The sequence below is a fragment of the Rattus norvegicus genome, chromosome 3 (genome assembly GCF_036323735.1).
Source record: "Rattus norvegicus strain BN/NHsdMcwi chromosome 3, GRCr8, whole genome shotgun sequence".
Classification (NCBI taxonomy): Eukaryota; Metazoa; Chordata; class Mammalia; order Rodentia; family Muridae; genus Rattus; species Rattus norvegicus.
The window spans coordinates 39,207,145-39,228,242 of NC_086021.1; the positions used below are offsets into that span (position 1 = coordinate 39,207,145).

Sequence of the window (21,098 nt, forward strand, 5' to 3'; positions counted from 1 at the left end):
TCGTTGGAAAAGTTGTTACGAGATTTCCTCTCATCACCCAACACAGCAAAGTTAGCGCCTGAGACTTTGCCTAGGCTTGATTTTGGCTTGGTCCTTCCTTCACTGTTAAAAGTCTGTCTGTCTCTCAAATTCGGGTGTCTCTCACTTTACCTCTACCTGCTGTACTCCTTTCCCATCTCGTCCGGAAGAAGTGCCATCCCGCCCTGTCCTGTCCTACAGCAGGAAAAGACACCTACTCCTTTTCTAAGACTCACTGGTGAGTACTGGTGGTCCCGAGACCTGCCCTGCCCTCCCCTCCCCTGCCAGCCATGCCTTGCTTGCTCTCTCCCCTGCCCTGCCCTGCCCTACCCAGTTCTGCTTCTCAGAGACGGAGGGAAAAGGGCGGGCGACCCCCTTAAGCAGACCAGCAGGCCCTGGTCTGGAAGGCTGAACAGATGCAGCCGACACCTCAGGGTGGGACAGAGCCTGGAGTTCAGATGTGGATACAGAGGAAATGATCAAGTGACCGAGACAAAAGCAAGAACCGTAGTAGGGCTGGGCCGGAGCAGCGGCGCTCCCGCTCACCCACACCTCCTCCCCACGCGCTTGGCTCCTGGCTTCGGTGTCAGACGCCCGGTGGAACCCACCTGATCTGCAGAACCAGGCCCGGCGTGTGCGGTCGGCCGCGATGGGGACAGGACCACGCACGCGGGCGGCGCCCTGCGCTGCAGGAGACCGGGTCGCTGCTCCGCCTGGGTGTGCCGGGCGGGGTGCGCGCCTCCGGCCCCTGCCGGCGCCTCCTCTGGGCAGCGCGCGGCGGCCTAGGGCGCGGGCGAGTGGCGAGCTCGGACCACGGAGTGGGAGTCTAGCCGGTCCCCGCCCCCGGCCCCGACACAGCGTCCGGCCGGATGCACGTGTGATGCATCGGGTGTCCCTCACTTTACCCCTACCTGCACCCCTTTCCCTTCTGTGGGAGGAGTGATGTTGTTTCATCTCCACTCAAGCAGAAAAAAGCCTGAAACCAGCAAAAAAAAAAAAGTCACAGCCGCCTGTGTCTTCTGACCTGCACGTGGTGATGGAGGTCGCGGAGGAACTGAAAGGGTTACTGGTGATGGGGTCGGGGACCGGGATCCTATATAATGAGGAATGGTTTCATGGACACTGGCTTACAGCCAGACACCTGGAAACCTGGAAGGTCTTCCTCCACCGCGTGTGTCTCAGGGAAGAAAGACGGGAGAAAGGGCCACAGGCTACAGGCTAAGGACTGCCATGGATGGTTACTAGGAGGCTAGGTCTCTCAGCCCTGAGCTCTGGGGTGAAAAGCTGGCCAAGAGGCTTCTAGAGCATAGCTTGCTTGTGGTCTTCGAGCCTTGGGTGTCCTCTGACAGTTATACAGAGCCATTGCGATCTTCTCCTGTAATCATTTAAAAAGGAGCTGAAAACAACTGTGGTGGAGTTTGTATCTCTATAACCAACAAGCACATCTGCCCTCATCTGGTTTGCTCCACCCTCAGGTTCAGTTGAATCTGTTTTACCCCCAGAAAAAAAAAGGGTATTTGCTTTTGCTAAAATACTCACCATTGGACATAGTTGTTTGTTTTTTTTTTTTATGAGAGTTTTAAAGTTTTTGTTTGTTTTATAAGTGTGGGTGTTTTGCATACAGGTGTGTGTGTGTGTGTGTGTGTGTGTGTGTGTTCGCGCGCGCGCAACGTATGTGCCTTGGTGTTCCAGGAGTTCAAAAAAACTATTTGGATCCCCTAGATCTGGAATTCAAGATGGTTTGGGCCACCTTGTGGGCGTGGGAACAGAACTCAGGTCCTATGTATAAGCCCCTAGAGGCTCACAAGTAGCCAGGCCCCTCCCCGGAGGACTTCCGAATGCCAAAAAGTCAGGTTCCGCCCACAGAACACTCATTCCCTATGGTTGGCCAGACCCAGCTCCCTGCTCTCCTCGTCCCCTCCCCGCCCCCCTCAGCCCCCACCCCCACCCGCTCGCCAGCCATTCAGAGTAAAAAGCCCAAACTCCGCCCCAAGAAACGCTGTGTTAACCCTGTTTTCGGCTTCCTTCTCTGCTGCTTCTCCCCCCAAGCCGAGGCAGCCACCTTCCTGGGTTCTTGTTGGGTTCAGCCAGAACAGAGTTGTAACACTTGCATCCCCCGGGACCCTGGAGGGAGCTGTAACACTAGCAACACTATTCCTGTCAGAGTTGTAACACTTAACATTCATTCTACAACAGCAACAAGTGTTCTTTAACACTGAGCCATCTCTCCAGCTTTTGAACATAATTTACAGACTAAGAAACTTTGAACTTTACTACAGCCGAGCTGTAACTTGATGTCGCGGAGACTGCACACATTGTTGAAGGTCATTTGACAAAGGAAAGGGAACAAACACACAAACACAAGGCTAGACTCCTGAGGTGTGCATACTGCCAACGTACTCACCAAGAACTGCTGCAGAACTTGGGAAACCCCAGTGGAGTAAAGCAGCAGCAGAATGGAATCATAGGCCCCACGTAAAAGCTCAGGAATGAGGAGCCCATGCTAGTTTTTGTTTTGTTTTGTTGTTTTGTTTTTGCCAGTTTGACAAAGCTAACGTCATCTTGAGAAGAGGAAACTTCAATTAAGAAAAAGTCTCCAAAGATCCAGCTGTAGGGTATTTTCTTAATTGGTGACTGATGGGGGCAAGGCCAGCCCATTGTGGGTGGGGCCACCCCTGTGCTGGTGGTCCTGGGTTCTATGAGAAAGCCGGTTGAGCAGGCTTTGGGAAGCAAGCCAGTAAGCAGCACCCCTCCATGGCTTCTGCATCAGCCCTTGCCTCTAGGTTCCAGCTCTGCTTAAGTTCCTGCCCTGACTTCCTTCAGCACTGAGGAAGTGTAAGCCAAAGACACCCTTTCCTCAGCAGCTTGCTCTCAGACTTGGTGCTTTATCTTAACCCTGACTATTTATCTAACCCTTTATCTAACCCAGCCATTACAATGGGTCCTTTGCTGGAGGTCAATCCTAGCATTGTCTTGCCAATGTACTCACAGGAGCTCATTAGTAACCTGGGTTAAAACAGTAAGCTGAGGCACCTGCCGGGTGCATTAATTTCCACTTCTCCCTACCACAATTGAGACCCCTCTGTTAATTAGCCAGGATAAGATTTCCTTGCTGTTGCTCTGTTTTTATTAAAATAATATTTTCATTCACTATTCTGATCATGGTTTGCCTCTCCAGGTCCTCTCTACCAAAGCTTTTTAGTTTGTTTGAGAATGTGTTGCTTACTCTGATTGGCTTTGAACTTGATACATAGCTCTGGCTGACCCTGACCTCTTGCCTACACCTCCCAAGTATTTAGAATTACAAGGGGGCTCCATTACACCCTGCTTGTTTTTGTTTGTTTGTTTTAAAGATTTATTTATTTATTACATATAAGTACACTGTAACTGTCTTCAGACACAGCAGAAGAGAGCATCAGATCCCATTACAGATGGTTATGAGTCACCTTGTGGTTGCTGGGAATTGAACTCAGGACCTCTGGAAGAGCAGTCAGTGCTCTTAACCACTGAACCATCTCTCCAGCCCTCCATGCATATTTATATATGTTGAATTTTTATGTCCACTCACCAGCCAATGCATCCCTGCTCCCTTTGTTTTTGAGGAGCAGACATGGTGATACACATCTATAATCCCAGCATTCAAGAGGCAGAGGTGGGAGATTGCCTCAAAACCAAAACTAGCCCCATCTATGTAGCTAAGGACCCTGTCTCAAAATAAGAAAACAGGGGATGGGGGTTGGGGATTTAGCTCAGTGGTAGAACGCTTGCCTAGCAAGCACAAGGCCCTGGGTTCGGTCCCCAGCTCCGAAAAAAAAGAAAAGGAAAAAAACAAAAAACAAAAAACAAAAACAAAACAAGAAAACAGGGGATGGCCAGATGGCCCAATGAGTAAGTTTGCTTACTACTAAGCCTGAGTTCAATCTCTAGAACTCATTGAGAACTGGCTCTACGGAGTTCTCTGACTCCACACATGAGCTCCCTTCTTCCCCTCCCCCGACACTACATAAAAACTGTTGGAGAAAACAACGATAGTTCTACAGGAATGAGAGAGTCCCCAAGGAGTTACCCCATGTTACTAGGGAAGTCCAAGTCCAGTCCTGGGCTCTTAGTCTCATTAATAAAAATAATTTAAGAATGAACTCAAAAGGAAACTCGAAGACAACTTTATTAGAGTTTAAAAAAACAAACAGACAAAAAAAATCCAGGACGGGTTTTTTTATAGTCACTGTTCTGTTGCTGTAAAGAGATACCATGACCGAGGCAAGTCTTAAAAAAAGAAAGCATTTAGTTTGGGGCTTGCTTACAGTTTCAGAGAGTTAGAGAGAGTTATGTCATGGTGAGGAGCATGGTTGCTTGCATGGGTCTAGAACAGTAACACTCTAGGCCTGACATGGGCTTTGAACCCTAAAAGCCCACCCCAGTGACACACTTCCTCCAACAAGGCCACTACTGTTCTAACATTCTAACCTAACAGAGTTCCAATTCCCAGTGTCGGTGACTAAGCATTCAAACATAGGTGCCTGCAGGAGGGTAGGGGGTATCTTATTCAAACCACAAGAGAAAAACCTGCAAATCTCAACAGCTACCCAGGTGAAGAAAAGGAGGAAGAGAGGACATCTGTCACCTGAAGGTGGGATGGGATGGGGTTTAGCCATATGGCAGATAAGCAATTCCACAGCAAGGAGGGAAGTTTGGGATAAGTAAAGGCCAAAACACTAGGAAAGCAGTTCATAAATGATATTAATGCTTTATACATTGTTTTTAAAAATAAAATTAAAATATAATACAGAAAAAATGGTAACTCAAAACTTCATACGGCTACTGTGAAACACAATGTGACAAGTTTAGTCTGTTCCTTGATTTTATGCTGATTTGAATTTTTTTTAATTTGATGCTAAAGTTTTTGTTCACGTTTGTGTTGTGGTTTTGCTCAGTTTATAGAGCCAAGGGCATACGAAACCCGTGCTCTGTTTAGATTTAAACTTGTGTCGGTAAAATGCGAGCTAATACTGTGGGTCTGCTAGACTTATTTTTAACTCTCTGAGGAAAATATCAAGTTCTCAAAAGTTAAACTAGCTGTTCCACTGAGTAAATGCCTTGTCCGTTAGTTGCCAGATTTTCCGTGTGACACTGTTCCTGGGGAGACGTACCCAAACACGTCACCTCAACAGCAGACCGAAATTAAGGTCACCACTGATCGTGGTGAGCCAGTGGGTTTACTGGGGTTATTTATAAGCATACAAGTGAGGGGTCCGTTACAAGAGCAGAAATGACTCACAGACAACTGCATCGCCAAAGCCCACCAGAGCATAGGGAACACCTCACAACGTCCAACACGTGGAGGTTGTGCAACAGGTGGTTGTGGGTCCTTGAAGAAGCCCAATCCGTCTGAGTTTCATCCAGGTAGCTTGGATGGTCTGAGACTCTTCCAGGCATCCTGTCTTGTCTCCTTGTGACTTCCTGCAGCTCTTACTGCTTGGTCAAGCCTGTGGAAGGCGAGGCCTAGAGGATCTCAGAGTCAGGGTCTTCCAGAAGTGGCTGTTTTCTTCCTCAGCTTAATAGCTTCACTGCAGAATGACATCATAGCCTCACTACAGAATGACATCATAGCTTCAATGCAGAATGACATCATAGCTTCAATGCAGAATGACATACATTGTTTTACCCTACAACACCCTGTGTCATAATGATGAGGGGAGGGTTTGAATCTTGAGGGACATTGCTTCTGATGAATTGTTTAGCCCTTCACAGACTTCTTTGCTTCATACGCAGATTTGATGTGGCATGCCAAGGACCAGCATCAGCTTGGGAGAGGGTCCTGAGGAAGGGGTGTTTGGACGCAGTGGAAGAATGACTCAAAGTCAATGATGCGGTGAGAGCTGACAACTCTATAGCATGCTCAAGATGACTTTCTAGGTAGCTAAACTCTGGCAGACTAAAGCTGTCTTTTATTTGTGTAAGCTACTTTCTTAGGAATTGCATATCAATTTAATCATTTACCTCAGGTTCCTTCTTGATTATCCCACAAATTAACTTTTTATGACCTTAGTCACTTGATTCTTAGAAAAACACAGCAAGTACATTTTTTAACATAGCGAGTCCTATATGGTTCATTGGGCACAGCACTCGTGGTTGCTAAATCCAGACACACAGGCTATTTTTATGTAAGAAAGTTAGCTTTCTATTTTCCAATTCCTTCACTTCCTAAGCATGGGTGTCCTGGAACTTGCTGTGTAGACAGACCTTGTACTCAGGGATTTGCATGGCTCTGTCTCAAAGGTGCGTACCACCAGGCCTAGACCTAAACTTGCTCTGTCTAAGGATAGCCTTGAACTCAGAAATCTGCTTGCCCTTATAAACACAAACAATAAGCTAATCTGGGTGGGAGCCTGCCCTGAGATCACCATTTCCTCACTTCCTGGTGCTCCTTTATTGCTTGTACCATGAGCCTTATTTTTTAACTATTCCTTTCCCTTTCACTAGTGTAGCTGCCTCGGGTTTTTTATTTGTTTGTTTGTTTGTTTTGTTTTTTTAGGTCTATGAATCCCTCATACACTTCATATTGCATTCTTATATTTTGCATTGTTGAGAAATCTTGTTTATATATTCTTGAACTCATGTTTTTAGAGTTCTTTCCCACAACCTTAAGGCTGTCCTGAAGGTCATAGCATTTACAATTTTGCTGAGGAATATCAGACAAACCCTCGCCTCCTGGAATTGTGCTGTTTCTGATTATCCTGGAATCATTAATCTTGGCAGGGAGACATTCCCCAAAGGAGGAAAATAAAGTAAAATATGTACATTATGCGTTATTCCTACAGCAACTGTCAGCACTTGAAAAGACCCACGCCCTGCTGGCTCTGCTCCAGGGGCAGGAACCATATCACATTGTCTATCCCACAGCCATATCAGATCCTGCAGGGGCAGGATTAAATGGGTTAGAGAGAAGAGGTGGACCTTACCAACACTGACCACCAGGTAGAAATGGCTCCATGTGCTTTGCACAAATGTCAACTCATCTTAACCTTCACTCACCTACATGCAGAAACTAGTCACACCAGGCTTTCCAGTGGAGAGAAGAGAGATTTAAAATACCCATAGGATAACTTCATTTGCCGTCCCTCGAGCTGTAGACCTATACCCTGGGGCCAAATGATCTTCCTTTTGTACTCCATACTTATAAGAAATATTTATGAGTATCAATCTTCTGTGGAAATGACCAAGCCAGGTGGTGTCATAGCACCAGAAAGAGGTGGCATTCACACAAATCACTTAGTTTGTCATAACAGGACAACTAATCAATGTTCAGAGGGAGAGCTCTAGGGACAAGTTCTCATGGTAAGAAGGCTAAGCCCCAAAAGGGTGCATCTCAAGAGCCTGGGTAAAACTGAGACAAAAGACAAAAGCTTGTAGAGGCATGGAAGACGAAAAGATCTTCATTCCTGATGGCTGAGAACCCAGAAAATCTCAAATAAGAAATTGAACCCTCTTTTTATGTCAAAATACATACCTTCACTTCCTTGGGCCCTTCCTGCAGTAAGGCCTTCCTTGACTTTTGTTTTGTTGAGGGTTTAATGTAGCCCAGGCTGACCCAGAATTCACTGTATAACTGAGGATTACTTTGAGATCCTGATCCGCTGGCTTCCTCCTCCCAGGGATGGAATTTATAGGCCTACATCATCATCATGCTTTGACCTTTTTTGATCCATTTTCATCCTAGTCAGTAACCCAAAACAATGCACAGAAACTGTCTTATGAATCATTCACTGTCTTAGTCAGGGCTTCTATTCCTGCACAAACATCATGACCAAGAAGCAAGTTGGGGAGGAAAGGGTTTATTCAGCTCACACTTCCACATTGCTGTTCATCACCAAAGGAAGTCAGGGCTGGAACTCAAGCAGGTCAGGAAGCAGGAGATAATGCAGAGGCCATGGAGGGATGTTACTTACTGGCTTGCTTCCCCTGGCTTGCTCAGCTTGCTCTCTTATAGAACCCAAGACCACCAGCCCAGGGACAGCACCAATCACAATGGGCTGGGTCCTCCCCCCTTGACCACTAGTTGAGAAAATGCCTTACAGCTGGGTCTCATGAAGGCATTTCCACAACTGAGGCTTATTTTTCTGTGGTAACTTTAGCTTGTGTCATTGACACACAAAACCAGTCAGTACATTCACTAAAGAAAAGTTCTAGATAAAAATAAATAGACCCAAACAGTTTTTGTTTTTTGTTTTTTTTTTATTTAATCTTAAAATCACTTGAACAGTATAACTTTGTTTTTGTTTTTTTTTTTTTATTATTATATATGAGTACACTGTAGCTGCCTTCAGACACACCAGAAGAGGGCATCAGATATCGTTACAGATGGTTGTGAGCCACCATGTGGTTGCTGGGATTTGAACTCAGGACCTCTGGAAGAGCAGTCGGTGCTCTTAACCACTGAGCCATCTCTCCAGCCCAACAGTATAACTTTGAAAGGCGCTAAAGTGATTTTGGCTTTTAAGACAAGAGTCTTCAGTAACCAAGGATGGTGATACCCACTGTGGCCAAGGATGACCTTAAACTTCTGCTCCTCCTGTTTCTATGCATCCACCCCCAAATACTGGGATTCTTTATAGCATTTTCATCTGACCATGGGAGATATATTTTCTATTTATTTATTTATTTATTTATTTATTTATGTATTTACTTATGTATTTATTTCATTTATATGAGTACGCTGCTGTCCTTGACACACCAGACGAGGGCATAGGATCTCATTACAGATGGTGTGAGCCACTATGTAGTTGCTGGGAGTTGAACTCATGACCTTTGGAAGAGCAGCCAGTGCTCTTAACCATTGAACCATCTTTCCAGCCTGAGATATATTTTCAATATGGCACATATAATAAAGTCTGACTTAGTGTCTTGGTGTTTCTGTTGCTATGATAAAACACCATGACTAAAAGTAACTTGCAGCGAGGGAAAGATTTATCTCAGCTTACAACTTTCAGGTTATACTCCATCACTGGAGGAAGTTAGGAGAGGAACTTGAGGCATGAATGTGGAAACAGGAACTAATGTAGAAGCCATGGAGGAACAGTGCTTACTGGCTTTGTCTTCATGGCTTGCTCAGTCTGCTCTCTTAAACCACCTACATAGGGTCGGCACCACCCACAGTGGGCCGAACCCTCCCATATCAATCATCGCTTAAGAAAATGCCCCTCAGACCTGTCCATAGACCAGTCTGATGGAGGCGTTTCCTCAATTGAGGTTCCCCACTCTCCAGTGACTTTAGCTCCCCCCCCCCCCCCCCCCGGAGCTGGGGACTGAACCCAGGGCCTTGCGCTTCCTAGGCAAGCGCTCTACCACTGAGCTAAATCCCCAACCCCATGCTTTTCTCAATTTGAAAAATACAACAACAACAGCAACAACAAAAACTAAGGACACGAGAGATTAACATATCGTGGATTATATCAAAACAGATTATGAGAATCCTGAAGCTCATGTTTGATTCATGATTTTAACCTCAGTGGTTTGGTCACTGTTTTAGTTAGGGTTTTATTGCTGTGAAGAGACACTAGGACCATTGCAACTCTTATAAAGGAAATCATTTAATTGGGGCTGGCTTATAACTCAGAGGTTTAGTCCCTATCATCATGGTGAGAAGCAAGGTGCTGGAGGAGCCAAGAGTTCTACATCTTGATCTAAAGGCAGCAGAAGGAGACTATGTGTCACACTGGGGGTAGCTTGAGCATGTAAGACCTCAAAGCCTGCCCCACAGTGACACACTTCCTTCAACAAGCAACACCTACTCCAACAAGGTCACACCTCCTAATAGTGCCACTCCCTATGGGCCAAGCATTCAAATACATGAGCCGTGGGGTCCACTCCTATTCAAACCACTACAGTGATCATTCTGTTCACTTCTGAATACCTGCTCCCTGGGCATTGATGTCAATCTCTAACTCCTAGACCGTCTCCTCCTCCTTCCCCCTACACTCTCATTCTTGCTCTCTTGATTTGTTTTTGATGTTTTGAGGCTAGGTCTCATCATGTAAATCCAGGCTAGCCTGAAGCACATGCTCTACCTCAATATCTGTGATTTGAGCTGTCCACAACCACTACTACCTTGTGTCTTCCTGTCTCTGAACAAGGTCCTTTCTTTTGTCAGATCCTCCTTGTCAGGAGTGCTAAGGTGAGGTGGACTCTTGGAGAGTTTGAAATATACATCCAGAAGATTCTTGACCTGAGAAGTTGCCTCCTAGGCTCCTTGGTGGGGAACAGAATTAGCCATAAGATGTGCAAAGTCAGCATGCCCGGTGTTAGGTGAACATTTCTCACAGAAATACTGAATAAAGGAAATCCCACTCTTCTCTGAAACCAGAAAGCCCTCGATCCCCAAAGACAGCCAGCCTTACCCTCATAGACAAATGCAGAAGTGAGATCTGTGTAGAGAAGTGACGTCTTCAAAGCCAAAGGTTTGGGTTTTCAGAGACAGGCTCTGAACCTGGGCCTTTCCCCAGCACCTCATTCAGGGACAGGTGGGGAAATTCACAGATTCAGTGTGGGAGGGGAGGTTAGTGTTAACTCCACGGAACTACAAGGTCAATGTGAAACCCATATCTAGGAAGAAGCAGGGATGAGTGGAGCACTACAAAAGGGAGACTTAGTCATGGTACCTCGGAGGTGGCCTGGGTCCCTGTAGGAGACAGTGGGGCACAGCACATCTGAGTGGTCCTGTCAGAGACATTTACAGGAAAGGCCAGGGACCCACAGCCAGCTCTTCCTTAGTAAGGTACCTCCAAAAAAGGGAGGGTGGCATGATGAAGGTTCTGTTTCAACAGGATACTTTCCTCCTAACCATCAGCCATCATTGGGAAGAGATATCAGAAGGAAAGGGGAAAGAAGAAAGAGACAGAAAGAGGTAGACATAAAAACAGAAGAAATAAAGGGGGTAGGGGAGGAAAGAAGAGGGAGGGAGGGAAGAATGAGGAGGGAGGGAAGAAGATATGAAGGAATAGTGAAAAAGAGAGAAAATGAGTGTTTCAAACTGTACAAGCTCTAACATATCCCATGTCACACAGAGAGGTCACCTGCAGGGCTTTGTCCCGAGTGACCCCATCTTTTAACCAGCAGTTTTCTCCATTTGGGGCACCAATGCTGAGGCAGAAGGAGTCTGCATCTTACTTGTGCCAATGAACAGCCATCTTCTGGGTCAGCAGGATGGCTCAGCAGCTAAAGGTGTTTGCTGCCAAACCCAAGGACTGACTCAGTGTCTGGGACCTACACAGCAGAAGGAGCGAGCTACGACAAGTTGTCCTCCAATTTCCGCGTGCATGTGTGCTAGCCCTACCTACTATCTGTCCAGTGCTCATCATGAGGTGCTGAGTAACTTATTTAAGCAAATAAAATATTGCCCCTTGTGAACTTACCAAATTAAATCAGGGACACATAGACACATAGGTGTATCAAACCACTCCAGATAGCCCAGGCCCACCACAAACATCTCAAAACCAACAGATCAAAGAATGATGTAATTACCCTCACATGAGATATAGAGAATGAAGACAAGCATATTAGTCGGGCTTCTCCAAAGGAACAAAACTAATTAATAGAATAATAAGTGTGTATGTGTGTCTGCGTGTCTGTGTGTGTCTCTGAGGGGTATGTCTCTGTGTGTATCTGTGTGCGGGATGTGTATGTGTGTGTATCTGTGTGTGGGGTGTGTATGTGTGTGTATCTGTGTGTGGGTGTGTCTGTGTGTATCTGTGTGTGGGGTGTGTCTGTGTGTGTATCTGTGTGTGGGTGTGTCTGTGTGTGTATCTGTGTGTGGGTGTGTCTGTGTGTATCTGTGCATGAGGTGTAGATATGTCTGTGTGTGTTTGAGTGTGTAGTAGATGGAGAGTCAATGAGTCTAATGTAGATATTTTAGTGTAGAGATTTAATCACTCTAATGAGTGACCTACAGGATGTGGCTGTAGTCCAGGTAGTCAAACAATGGCTACCTCCCAATGGATAGGTCAAACAGCTGTTTAGTCTATGAGAGTTGGATATCCGAGAAGTCTCAGTCTAGTGGAGGAGTCCCAGGGGATTCCTGGAGAGCTGTTGGTCTTCAGTCTACATTGGATCCTGAATGTAGGATCTAACTGGTGTTAGGTAGATTCTAACACCAGTGAAGGAGTGCATCAGCAACAGCATAGATGAGCCTGCCAGCAAGAACGAAAGCAAGCGACAAAAGCAAAACCTTACTTCTTCCACATCCTTTTATGTGTGCTGCCCAGAAGGTGTGGCCCGGATTCGGGGTAGAGAGTCTCGTTGCAAATGATGCAATGAAGAAAACCCCTCACGGGTGTTCCCAGATGCTTGGGTTTTAGTTCATTCTAGAAGCAATCAAGTGGACGGCCAAGGTCAGCCATCACACGATGTCACACTGGGGACAACTGCCTGCCGACCATCATCAGGCTGTCAGGTGTGCAACACAAGAGCATGAGATGTGGCCCACTTGACTTCATCTGGACCCAACTCCCTTCCCGGAACCTGTTTTGGTGTTTGGCAGGCTGGTGCCACACCAGGTCTGTGAACACAGTTATGTCAATGTTGTGACCTGTTGGGACTCTGATCTTGTCTTTACCAGGGAACCCTTGAGCCCTTCCACCACTCCTGTAGCCCTGTCTAAGCGATTCAATAACGTGTGTGTGTGTGTGTGTGTGTGTGTGTGTGTGTGTGTGTGTGTGTTATATGTTATATATGCTATATATATCATTGGCAGGTATGTGTACACACACACACACACACACACACACACACACACACACACATTATTGTGAAGTAGAACATGTGGCCTGAGAGATAATATGAGCAATTCGGGGCAGAAGACCCAGTGATTGCCAAAAAAACATGAATACCAAGTGAAATCTGCAGTACTCGGTGAATCAGAGCCACCAAAATAGACGTAGCTTGTGAATTTATTGTTTGTGATAAACTTTGACATTGTGGAGAAACATAAACACATCAATCCAGTTGTGGCCAGCGGGACTCCATCCGTCCAAGAAGGAAACTGACGGTAAACAAGCTGCTGGCAAAAATAATTGGCAACACACAAAGTTTCGGTTTGCTTTTTTGTTTTTCCTCAAGTAAAATAAACCATTTGGTGATAGAGATAAAGACGGAAACCGTACCAAAGTCACAAACACAGTCTCAAAGCTTGCAGCTGTTACCCGAATCCTGGCTCACACTGTAGTGTGATCTGACCCTGGTGAGACGGTCTGTGGTGCTGCCTGGAGGCACGGTCCTGAGGTCAGAGAGCAAGGAAGGCTCCCCACCCTCTCTGTGCAGAGCCTCATCACTTAAGGAATTGGTTGACAAATGCAGGACAGATAGAAAGAGTAGCAAGCCTCAGCACCACCCAGGATTTCTTAGGTAAGGAAGGCTATAGCCAGCCCTAGTGGTGCACACCTGCAATTTTGGCACTCAGGCATTGGAGGCAGGAGGATTATTATGAGTTGAAGGCTAGCCTGAGATGCTTAGTGAATTCAAGAAGGGCTTGAATTAGCAAAATTTTGTGGAGAGAGAGAGAGAGAGAGAGAGAGAGAGAGAGAGAGAGAGAGAGAGAGAGAGCAGCAGCTGTCCAGAAAACATAACATTAAATTTAAAGAATTCTAATGATGTAAGCCCCTTAATTTGTGGGGTGCCAAGAGAAGGACTACATGAAATATTGTTTAAAAGACTGCTGCAGGGCTAGAGAGATGACTCAGTGGTTGAGAGCACTGACTGCTCTTCCAGAGGTCCTGAGTTCAAGTCCCAGCAACCACATGGTGGCTCACAACCATCTGTAATGGGATCTGATGCCCTCTTCTGGTGTCTGAAGAGAGTGACAGTGTGCTCACATAAAATGAATACATCTTTTATAAAACCGGTTGAAAGGAAAAAAGGCTGCTACAAATCGATCAGGACAATCTCAAGGACAAACAGCACTGAAAATGTTTCAGAACATTCCCTCCCATGCTTTGGAAACATTTGTTCCCATGCAACATAACAGTGCAATGGACGTCCTGGGCACATGTGGGATTTTAATGATTCCCAGAGAAGCTCTTTGTGGTGTGACCAGCCAAAACTAGAAAACAGCAACAGACTGTAACCATAAGGCAGAGGACACGTCAAGGATGAACTGCAAAACTCTTAGACAGAGGTTATGTCGTCTAGAAACGGGCATCGGGTGCCGAGTGGCTTTGACACCTGCGGGACAGGGATGCACCGATATTGTAGTCCTCGGCATCTTTAAAATGAGCAGAAACACCAATTCTAAAGCACAAGCGACTGGGTCTCACAGCTAACCCCCCAAGTAGCACTCACTCCTCAGGACAGGAAAGGGTCAAGAGCTAAGGGGAGATGGCTCATGGGTGTTTGCCATGCTCTTGCATACACGAAGACTGGAGGTTGGCTCTCCAAAAAGCTGGATGGCCATGGGTCATTTGTCATGAGCTGCATCACCCTTGTACATACCCACACGAGTGCACTGCACATGAATGTGCCCCCCACCATGTGCTCCAATACCCTGTGTGCACATATCCACACAGTGCATGTCTGTTAAAGAGATAACCTAAAATGGATAACTCTGGGTCAGGCAATTAAAAACACCAGAAAGTGGGGCATTGCTGACGCCGATGGATAAGCAGGCAAAAGCCTTTCTTTGGATGTTAGCAACAGGTGAGTTAATGGAGGCATCATTAGTGAAAGTGACTTACATCTGAAATCCAGCACTGGGGAGGTGGAGGCGGGAGAATCAGGAGGTCAATAACGAGTCTGAGAGACCAGCTGGACCAAGAAAAGACCTTGTCTCAAAGGAGGAGGATGGGGGTGGGAGCAAGAAGAGAGAGAAAAAGGAGAGAGAGGAGGAGAGAGGAGGAGAAAAGGATGCTCCGTTAACAGACTGGTAATGCCCCCAGAACATCCCCATCTCACTCATGAGTGTGTAAGCCAGCTGCCAAACCACGCGTGACACATTGTCATCAAAACTGTCTAGCTCACACGAGATAGCTCAGACAAAAGCCCTTCCAAATCAGGGCCACATACAGGTCAACTTTCTATTTCACGTTTAATACTAACACATGTGTGATACAAACTGCATACCAAGATGAAAATTACTCACCACAGAGGATTAATACGGCATGTTAAACGGGAGCAAAACACCCAGACCATTCTAGGAATGTAACTCACCAGACAGAGACCACCTCCCAGAAGGATCGCTCTTCCCTTGAAGAAATGAGCAAAGAAACATTCCAAACGACACAGTTAGAAGCAAGCTAGACATGGTGGCTCACGGGAAGCCCAGCACTCAGGAGACTCAGGAGGCTTAGTCAGAAGGACTTCCCAGAGTTCCAAGCCAGCCTGGGCTACACAGTGAGTTCCAAGGCAGCTTGGGCTACAGAAGGAGATCAAATCACTCAGAAAAAAAAAAAGTAAAAAGAAAGATTATCTTTAGGGGCAGAGGCTCACAAGGCCCCACCCCTCTCTGAGGAGCTGTGGGCAGTTAATGGTTGCTTGTGGAGGGGGGCTTTTTTTTTTAAATTTTGCATTATATATTTCTTTACTTACATGTCAAAGCTTATTCCCCTTCCTGGTTTCCTGTCCATAAGCCCCCATTCCCTCCCCTCCCCCTCCCCCAGAGGGGGGACATTTTATTCTTTGGTGCTGTCACTGGCAAGGTGCATGGGATCCTTTAAGTAACCCTGATTAAACTCACTGGTACACCAACAAAAATCAATGAAAGTTGAATGGGGACAGGTTGGGAAGACAAAGGAGATGGTGGGGGGTTCCACAGTTAAGAGTACTGGCTGCTCCCAGAGGACTCGGGGTTCACTTCCCAGTCCCACATGATGGCTCACAATCGTCTGTAACTCGAGGTTTGGGGGATCTTGTGCTCGCTTCCGGCTTCTGTGAATACCAGGTACACACATGGTACAGAGGCAGGCATGCTAGCAAATCACCCATGCACACACATGAATTTTTCATTAAAAATTTTGAACTGAAGCCAGACATAATGACATATGCCCTTTAATTCTAGCACCACGGACTTCATCTCTGAATTTGAGGCCAGCGTGGACTTCATGTGGATGGCACAAGGTTTCCTGCTCACAGATAAACATGGGCGAAACCAGAAATGTTACTTGTGAGAGATATCTCCTGAGTGGAGGAAACCAACGCTTGTTTTCCACACACAAGGATGTTAATGACCCAGTGAACTTTGCTATCTGTAGAGCCAGGCCACCCTCAAATTCAACAGAACATGTATCCTGATCTCTCCCTCCCAGCTAATAAAAGCCACCTTAGGGGAGAAGTCACATGTGTTTTACAGCCCGCTGATCTCTAGACCACACCAGATCCTAGGCCCTTAAGCTATAGAACTCACCCTCAAGGCCACATGTGCTTTGCAAAGGAGTTTCTTTGTAATCATGCTGTAAGCTTTATTGTGCACCTAGAATTGGAGTGATGGTTGTTGCCTGGAAACTTTCGCCCAAATTGTACTGTGTTTAAATATTCTTGTGGGGAACTTCCTGGCACCAGACCAAAGAAGTTTGATGAATCTAGTCTTCCTGTTCCTTTTGAGGCTCACAGGGACCCCAGTATACATAGCAAGTTCTGGAAGAACCAATACAGAGAGACCTTGTCCCAAAAAACTAAGATAGATAGAATGATAGATGATGGGTAGATAGATAGATAGATAGATAGATAGATAGATAGATAGGTAGATAGATAGATAGATAGATAGATAGATAGATGATAGATAGATAGGCTAGATAGACAGATAGACAGACAGATAGTAAAGAAATATAGAAAGCATGAAAACAGAAAATATATAGAAGGTACAAACCAAAACTAGAGACAGTGTCTCCCTACAGGAAATCTTGGCACTGAGAGATGCCAATGTGATGATGAAATGACATAGGGGAGCATTCCAGCTATAGAAAATTGATAGTCACTGACCCTACATCTAGGAGTGTAAATGAGTTTATCATATGGACCCTACTGGTGTCTTGAAGGTGGAAGCCTCGGTGAGATGTAAACCTGTACCCAGTAGGAAAGCCACTCTTTTACCTGTAGTCCTATCTGACACATTTGTGTCAGAGCATGACAACCATCTCAGACAAAGCTGTCAGCCAGGTAGCCTCTGTGTGGCACCACAGTTATCACACCCTCAGACCACTTTTGCCCAGAGACCTGCTGTTGCCCATCCACTGGCATTGACCTGTGCTTGCTGCTAGCATGACCAGTGACTCCCGTTACAGACTCAGCCCCTTGCAGCACAGATGCACACCTCTGCTGGAGCACATGAGCTGGATCCTTAGCGGAGCAGAGACACTGAGCTGTAATGTCTTAGCCATTAGTTAGGGTTTCTATCGCTGGGCAGACAGCATGGCCAAACACAGCTTGGCGAGGAGAGGGTTTGCATCAGCTTACAGTTCCACAGCACGGTCCATCGGAGGGAAGTCAGAGCTTGAACTCAAGGTGGGAACCTGGAGATAGGAGCTGAACACAGGCCATGGAGGATGCTGCATGCTAGCGTGCTGTCTGTGGACTGCTCAGCCTGCTTTCTCACACCACTCAGAACCACCAGCCCAGGGGAGCCTCCCACAGTGGGCTGGGCCCTTCCATACCAACCATCCATCAAGGAACTGCCCCACAGGCTCTCCCAGGGGTCAGCTCAGTTAGGGCATTTCCTCAGTTGAGGATCCATCTTTCCAGATGATGCACACTCAGATCCTAACCCTAACAAGCTGTGTAAAGTTGACACAGAACCAGCCAGCACTCCAAGCATGGCAGCTCACACCCTGTCATCTCAGAACTCGAGAGGAGGATTCTCATGAGTTCAAGGGTAGCCTGAGCCACTGTGTGAGGCCCAGTCTCAAACAAACAAACAAACAAACCCTAGAAAGATGCATTACATCTAATGGACATGTTATAAAAAACAGAGCAAGTGACACTTATGGACTTTCATGTTTTGTCTATTTTATGTGCATGAGTGTTTTCTGGCATGTATGTATGTGCACCACGTGTAGACATTGCCAATGGAGGCCAGCAGAGGGTATCCCCTTGGTCATAGTGTCTCTTAATAGCATTAGGAAAGTCACTAATGAGAACGACTCCCACATCATAAGTCTAACACTGTGACACAACATTGCAATCTTACCTCAGGGCACAGTGCTTTGATCGTCATGTACTCAGAATGCTCAAACCTGATGTATGTTGTGGTGATTTGATCGAGAGTGTTCCTCTTAGGCTCATGGATTTGAATGCTTGGTTACCAGAGAGTGACACTATTTGAAAAGATTGAGAAGTGTGGCCTGGGTGAAGGAACCGTGTCAGTGGGGTGGGTTTTATTTGAGGTTTCAGAAAACCAAATCCAGAATCGCTTCCTGCTGCCTCCAGATGCAGGTGTAGAACTCTCAGCTCCTTCTCTAGCTCCATGTTTGCCTGTGTGCCACCATGCTTCCTGCTATGAGGATAATGCACTAAATCTCTGAAACCATAACTAACGCCAATAAAATGTGTTCCTTTGTAAGAGTTGCCGTGGTCATGGCATCTCTTCACAGCAGTAGAACAGTGACTAAGACAGAAGTTGGTACCAGGAAGTGGGGTATTGCTGTGACAGCCTGACCATGCTGCTTGTTGGTAAAGTGTGGACTTTCAGACTTTGGATTAGGAAAGCAGTTGAATGAATTAAGCGAGGTTTAATAGGACATCCTAGTAGGAGCACGGAAGACAGTGCTGAGGGCAATTTGGACTGTGGGGCCCACAATTATCAAGTTTCAGAGAGGAAGGATATTAGTAAGTGGCCTAGAGACAGGTTTTATGATATTTTGGCAAAGAATGTGGCTAGTTTTTGCCCTTGTCCAAAAAGTCTGCCTGAGGCTAAATTAAGGAGTTTTAGATTAATGGTCCTGGCAGAGGAGCTTTCAAGATAGCCTAGTGTTGACTGTGTCACCTGGTTACTAGTGGTCACTTCTGCAGGTCTACAACAAAAACAAGTAAGTGGGGCAGGGAGAAATACAGAATGCACAGTTTGAAGAGAAAGGGGGCACTAAGAGCTAAGAGCTAAGTCAAGTGCTCAAGGAGATATAAAGAAAAGCCTGATGCTAAATAGAGTGGTGACCTTAGCAAGATCCCACCCAGCTAAGCTTCCAACTTGTGGAAAGGAATTAAAGAAAACCTGAAGCAATCAAGGAAAACATTGAAAACAAAAAGCTGAAGATGCATTTGAATAAGGGGGCTATGTTTCAGCCTCATCAAGCACCAGAAATTGGCAGCTTCAGCCACATGGCTCTGGTTTTAGAGTTGTAGAATCTCCCCTAAGGAAAGCTACTGAGGCAGGCATGTGTCAGGGGAGTCCCTGCATGGAGACCAAGAGTGGCCATTGGGTGAAGCTGAGAAAATGAAGACTGTATTTCATTGGAGATACCATGACGTTAGAGATGCCAGGATTGTAAGATAGCTGCTAAGGAGAGCTGCATGGGGGAGTGGAACCAGCCCAAGAGACAGAAGTTGTGTTGTAGTCAACAAACCTGAAAGGAGTTAGAAATCTGAAGAATACTTTAACATTGGACATGGAAATGCAGAATTTGGAGTATGCTCAGCTTACAGTTTCAGAGGGTTAGTCCATTATCATGGTGGGCCATACAGCAGCACGCAGGCCAACACGGTTCTGAAGAAAGAGCTGAGAGTTTTCAGTCTTGCTTCAGTCCAGTATTTCTTCACGATGCTCCCTTTCCTCCCTTTTGGAATGGTAATGTATATCCTGTGCCATTGTATGTGGAAAGTATAGGATCAGCTTTTTGACTTTGATAGTACAGAAGTTAGAGTTAGGAGATTGCCTTGAGCCTTAGAAGAAACTTTGAACTTCTAAACAGTGTTGAGACTGCTATAGACTAAGGGGACTTTCGAAGTTGGACAAAATGCAGTCTTGTGTTATGATATGGTTATAAAGCTATGGGCACCAGGGAGTAGAATGTGATGTTTAATAGGAATGACCCCCTATTGGCTCATATATTTAAATGTTTGGTCACCAGGGAGTGGCACTATTTGAAAAGATTCAGAGGTGTAGTCTTGTTTGAAGAAATGTGTCACTGGGGTTAGTTTTTCAGGTTTCAGAAGCCCAAGTCAAGCCCAGAATCTCACTTCCGCTGCCTACAGATCCAGATATAGAACTCTCAGCTCCTTCTCCAACACCATGTCTGTGTGCCACCATGCTTCTCACCACGAAGTTAATGGACTAAACTTCTGAAACCCTAAACTAAATACCTTCTCTTATAAGAGTGTTTGTGGTCATGGTGTCACTGCTCAACAATAGAACAGTGACCAAGATACAATGTCATAACTAATGAAAAGACCTTATTGGCATCTTATTCAGCCATTGTCTCATAAAGCCTTGTCTGAAGTGTGGCCAGGGAGAATCCCAAAACTCCAGTGGAATGACACACAGACATTGTCATTGAAACAAACCAGGAGGAGCTCAGTATGCGTGTGTGGTGGTTTGCATAGGTTTGACCCCACATAGAATGTGTGTCTGAATGCTTGGCCATAGGGAGTGGCAGTATTAGGAGGTGTGGCCTTGTTGGAATAGGTGTGGCCGTGTTGGGAGGAAGTGTGTCACTGTGTAGGTGGGCTTTGGGGTCTCCAAACTCAAGCTCCACTCAGTGTGAAATCAGAACCTCCTCCTGACTGCCTATGGAAGATATAGTTGCCTGGTTGTCTTCAGATCAAGATATAGGTACTCTTGGCTCCTTCAGCACCATGTCCACTTACATGCTGCCATGTTTTCTGCCATGATGGTAATAGATTGAACCTCTGATGCTGTAATCCAGCCCCAATTAAATGTTGCCCTTTATAAGAATTATGTTGATCATGATGTCTATTCACAGTAATAAGACTCTAACTAAGAGACTATGTAAAGCCAATGTAAAGTCTTCAATTAGATACCCGACATGGTGCTATACTCCTGTTATCTCAGAAGGAGGCGGGAGGGTTAGATGCTCAACATCATCCTCTGGTACCTTGTGAGCTTGAGGCCAGCCTAGGTTATAGGAAACCACCTCAATTTTAGAAGA

General features: G+C 45.9%; 1 protein-coding gene and 1 long non-coding RNA gene across 6 annotated transcripts in view; one reads left to right on the forward strand and one right to left on the reverse strand.

Moving 5' to 3' along the window:
- The window catches only part of Ggta1 (glycoprotein alpha-galactosyltransferase 1), a 78,187-nt gene extending 76,679 nt beyond the window's left edge, over positions 1–1,508 (reverse strand). For 3 of the 5 annotated variants that reach the window (XM_006234033.5, XM_039104273.2, XM_008761700.4), the window contains exon 1: positions 627–1,505. The gene's annotated coding sequence lies outside the window, so the exon portion shown is untranslated. Of the gene's footprint in view, positions 1–626 lie in introns of all 5 variants that reach the window. The other 2 variants (XM_017591470.3, XM_008761702.4) reach the window with 1 other exon arrangement.
- LOC120101529 (uncharacterized) lies at positions 102–17,741 on the forward strand. Its single transcript, XR_005502109.2, has 3 exons — positions 102–256; positions 5,791–5,890; positions 16,061–17,741. It is a non-coding gene; the product is annotated as an uncharacterized LOC120101529 (long non-coding RNA).
- The last annotated feature ends 3,357 nt before the right edge of the window (positions 17,742–21,098 follow it).